Here is a 5,197-nt window from a genome sequence, read left to right as displayed (position 1 = left end):
TATTTTTCATCTCTAAAATACTCCATAGACTAGGATAATGATCATGAAACTTGTATTCACATTCAACTCATTTGTATTAGAGCTTAGACGTGTAAGATCAACGGTTAGAATTTTAGCATCAAAATACGGGTTATTACAGAAAGCAATTTCATAACCAATTTAGCTTTTATCTCATCATAATAAATTAAAATAGTATATAAAATGTGTGTTGTTGTTTTTACGCTTAATGAGTTGTCGGTAATTTTATATATTTATTCCTTTCTAATTCTGTTGAATATGAAATATTTTGGAATGTTCCTCGGCATACAGGTGTATCAGGTGATATGTTTGAGCTCATCATATTTTTTTTGTTTTCTCATTTCATTAACAGCAACACTCAAAGGACAATTCTCCTTCCCTATCAATGGTTGTACTGTTCACGAATGAAAATCTTTAAACGTAAGTTCTATATTCAGAGCCATATTGAAAAACATTACTTGTTTGGAATTGACCTTTCGTTATATCACGCAAAGTGAAATTATTTTCTCTCATCCGATTCTACTCCCTCTTACATTCATTGGCTCAGTATTCTTTGTATAATAAATATCGTTGCAAATAAAATAAGTTACAGATAGTCACAAGGTGGAAAGAACACAACTTCATAACCAATTTAGATTTTCTCTCATTATAATAAATTAAATGATATGTAGAACGTGTGTTGTTGCTTTTACGCTTTGAGTTATCAAAAATTTCATATATTTTATTCCTTTCTAATTTTGTTGAATATGAAATATTTTGGAATGTTCCTCGGCATACAGGTGTATCAGTTGATATGTTTAAACTCATCACATTCTTTTGTTTTCTCAATTCATTAACAGCAACACTCAGAGGACAATTCTTCTTGCCTCTCGATGGTTGTACTGTTCACAAATGAAAATCTATAACCGTAAGTTCTATATTCAGAGCCATATTGAAAAAAATTACCTGTTTGGAATTGACCATTCGTTATATCATGCAAAGTAAAAGTATTTTCCTCTCATCCGATTCTACTCCCACGAACATTCGCTGGTTTAACATTCTCTATATAATAAATATCATTGCAAACAAAATAAGTTACAGATAGGAGAAATGACTCACAATCAAAAATCAATTAATGTAAGCTATATATTCAGAACCTTATGGGAAAATATTAGTGTTCGGAATTAACCATAGGTTATATCATGCAAAATCAAATTATTATATCCAAAACAAAATTGCACTATAATTAACTCACAACACAACCTCGATAAAACTTAAATTTTCTCTAAAATAAAATGCTATCTCAATAATTTGAGAGTTTTCATATTGATACGTTCAGCTGTATAAATTGGGGAATTTTGGCATACAGATAATTGCTTAGTGGTACATAGAGATGCATCCAGCTAGTGATAAAAATAACAAGAAAAGCATACCAAAAAGGTAGTTTGGTGTTCAAAGTTTATACCATTTCTTCTCGAAGAATATTTAGCCCATTTCTGTCTCCGCACGCATACTCTATTTATTCTTGCTAATTTCTTGCCCTTATTTTCCATCTGTATGCACTACTGAAGTTGGATTTCATATTAGTCTGGAACCTTATGGTAGTCTATTTGATGATAGATATAGGCCGAGATAGAGAAAGGTAAAGAGAACGAGAGAGAAAGAGAAAGTGGCTGTTACACGTAGTTTGGTGATATAAGGACAATGGAATGCCTTAATGTTCCTATTTCATAATATGGGATATTTTTTGGCATTTATCCTTATTGTTTTTTGTTCTTGATATTAATAAAATAACATAAACATACACCCTAATTTATCATATTGATACAAGTTCTCATCCTTATAAAGTAATTATAAGAATTTCAACTAATTATGTATCTTCATTGGATGTATCAAAAGTTAATTATGCATCTCGACAAACCCAAAATCAGAAAAAAAAAATTATTGAGATCTAATTATATATCCTTACCAAGAAAAATCTATCTTCGTTTAGATGTATCATGGGCTAATTATGTATCTCAACAGTCCTAAATTTGAGATTTTCAATAATTATATAAAATGACAAAAGTTTCTATAATTAAGCTTTATACTATTGGAATTTGTGTTGTTTGCCTATTTTTGTATTTGTTTGATATATTGATAGTTTGGTGGACTTATTTAACCAAAATTAGTGTTACTCCGGAACTCATTCCAATATATTTTCCAAACCATGAATATTTATTTGGCAAGTTGGCTAAAAGGTATATATGTACTTAATATAACTCACAATCTGAAACTCTACAACAGTAAATATATTGGACTCTTGGTATTGTAAATTTAAATTTTAAGTTTCATATAGACGATTTCAAGAAACATAGTACAATTTTTTCCATTTATTGTTAGTGTCCTTTCCACAATAAAATACGTGAAAATGAGAAGTTAGACTTATACAGATGCATATCCATAGGCTAACTACTTTGAGTAATATAAACATTTTTTTCAGATAATGATCCTTATGTTCGTAAGACAGTAGCTATCTGTGTTGCCAAGATCTATGATATAAATTCTGAGCTTGTGGAAGATAGGGGTTTTTTGGATGCTCTCAAGGACTTAATATCTAACAATAATCCTATGGTTGTTGCAAATGTTGTTGCTGCTTTTGCAAAAATCCAAGAAAGCAGTAGCATACCCATCTTTGAGATCACTAGCCATACACTTTCAAAGCTTCTAACTGCTCTGAATAAATGCACTGAGTGGGGTCAAGTATTTATATTGGATTCCCTAAGTACAAAGCAACTGATGCTCACTAAATTGAAAAAATAGTGGAGTGAGTCACTCCACGATTACAACTTTGAAAATACGTTGTTGTGCTATCAGCTGTCAAGATGATACTCCAACAAATGGAACTCATCACTAGCATTGATGTAGTTCAGAACCTTTGTAAGAAGATGGCTCATCCTCTTGGAAGAGCCTAAAATTCAATATGTTGCTTTAAGGAACACAAACCTCACCTGAAATTCAATATGTTGCTTTAAGGAACACAAACCTCATTGTACAAAAGCGTTCGATAATCCTTGCACATAAAATCAAGCTATTCTTTTGCAAGTATAATGATCCTTTATATGTGAAAAATGAAGAAGTTAGAAATCATGATAAAACTTGCTTCAGACAGAAACATAGACCAGTTACTACTTACATTCAAGGAATATGCCACGGAAATTGATGTTGACTTTGTCAGAAAAGCTGTCCGAGCTATTGGCCGATGTCCTATCAAATTAGAGAGGGTTGTTGAGTGTTGTATCAGTGTCCTGCTTGAATTGATTAAGATAAAAGTAAATTATGTTGTTCAAGAAGCTATTATAGTAATCAAGGACATTTTTAGAAGATATCCTAACACCTATGAGTTCATAATTACGACTCTCTATGGAAGTTTGGACACACTAGATGAGCTAGAGGCAAAGGCATCAGTGATCTAGATTATCGATGAGTATGCTGAAAGAATTGATAATGCAGATGAGCTCCTTGAAAGCTTTTTAGAGAGTTTGACCCTACCAAAATCTGCTCCTACCCTTAATCGAGTGAAAAAGCGGACACCAAACACCGAACCAAAAACCAATAAAAATTTCCTCGGTCCTACCTAACTCTGCTCCTGCCCCTAGTCGAGTCAAAAAGCGAATACCAAACAACAGACAAAAAAATAAAAAAAAAAAAAGAAACTTACTATTACAAAATAACTACTTAACTTATAATAAACTATCTATTATAAACACAATGATAGAAAACAATGTTACACCCCATGACAAGTTCATAAATAAAGACCAACCAACTAACTTCTTTATTTTCTTGTTTGTTAGACATATTTCTTTTTGGTCCTTCAAATGCATTCTGATTCTTATTGTATTTTAAAATTTAGTGTCATTTTATTGTTTATATCACATTTCAAGAAAATATAATCACTAAGGTGATAAAGAGAAAAAATGTACAAGTTACAAAAGAAGAATAATAAGTAGGATAAATCAGGTGAAAAGTTTGATGTTGTAATGAGATAGGTACAGAAAGGATGGGATAGACTATCGTTGATTGTAAAATTCATATAGAAATTGGAAAATCATTGGCGAATCTAGGCAAAATGCTTGTGAAAAATGGAAGTTGTCAATGGCCAGAGACGCTTTTAGAGTCTGTGTTGATTTCACAAGATGATTCTTCTATGGAACTCAAAAAATCTATCTACAAGTTTGTTGTTTCAATGGTATAATCGAAGTCCTTGTTGCTTCATCAACAGTAATACATGACTTAACTAGTGTCGTTTTAAGTTCATCTCACTTGAATACCTTGTGACTCCCCTAAACTTGACACATTTTATTCAATGCAAACATTCCCTTAACTTGGCAAAGAACATGAACACACTTCTTTTAGGCATAAAATTGACTTGTAAAATAAACACGGGGTAAACTTGATCCTACCCTTCTTGACAAACTTTTTTCCAATATTGCTACTTTATCCTCTGTCTATCATTAGCCTATAGAAGCATTTATCACTAGTGTGAAGACCACTCAGAAAACTGAGGATAAATAGTTTGTCGATGTAGTTGAATACGGTTATTTTGATTCTCCTACTCCTGTATCAAAAAGTGGTGCATCACGACCAGCTAGTACAGCTAATGCTCGGTATCCTGCAGCAAGGTAACCAGCTGAACCTGCAGCTCTTGTACTGCCTAATTTACTTAACCTTGGCATGGATAATAGCAATAGTGCTATTGGGTCAGCTGATCAACCTGTAACCCCTGCCGACCCTCCTTTACCCATTGTATTACCAACCTCTAGTGGTCAAGGTTTACAAATCAGTGACCAACTGGTGCGGAGAGACGAATAGGTATTTTACTGCATGATGTTTGAGAAGTTCCTCTTAATGGGTTCATGATTTAGTTTAAAAAGAATACATGAAATCATGTTGCCGGTGGACAACTCCAATTTCCTCAATTGCTACCTGGGACATCTGCAAGCACTCCAAGTTCAACTAATCGCATCAGGTCTTTCAACTACTCGCAATGTTTGTAAAGTAAATCTAGTAACGTCTAAAGCTCAGCGAGGGGATCCCTTACTATATCATATCAACAATTTCATACTTTGATAAATAAAACTACTACAAAATAAACTTAAGAGTTCAGATTCCAAACTAGAAAGAAAATTCTTTAGTGATGCTATGTGTAGGATATAACTTT

General features: G+C 32.6%; 1 pseudogene; it reads left to right on the top strand.

The window, feature by feature from the left end:
* The first annotated feature begins 2,407 nt into the window (after nucleotides 1-2,407).
* Nucleotides 2,408-3,659, top strand: LOC107846527 (annotated as a pseudogene).
* The last annotated feature ends 1,538 nt before the right edge of the window (nucleotides 3,660-5,197 follow it).

This window comes from Capsicum annuum, chromosome 11, assembly GCF_002878395.1.
Source record: "Capsicum annuum cultivar UCD-10X-F1 chromosome 11, UCD10Xv1.1, whole genome shotgun sequence".
In the NCBI taxonomy this organism is placed as follows: domain Eukaryota; kingdom Viridiplantae; phylum Streptophyta; class Magnoliopsida; order Solanales; family Solanaceae; genus Capsicum; species Capsicum annuum.
This window is presented reverse-complemented; position numbering and strand designations above follow the sequence as displayed.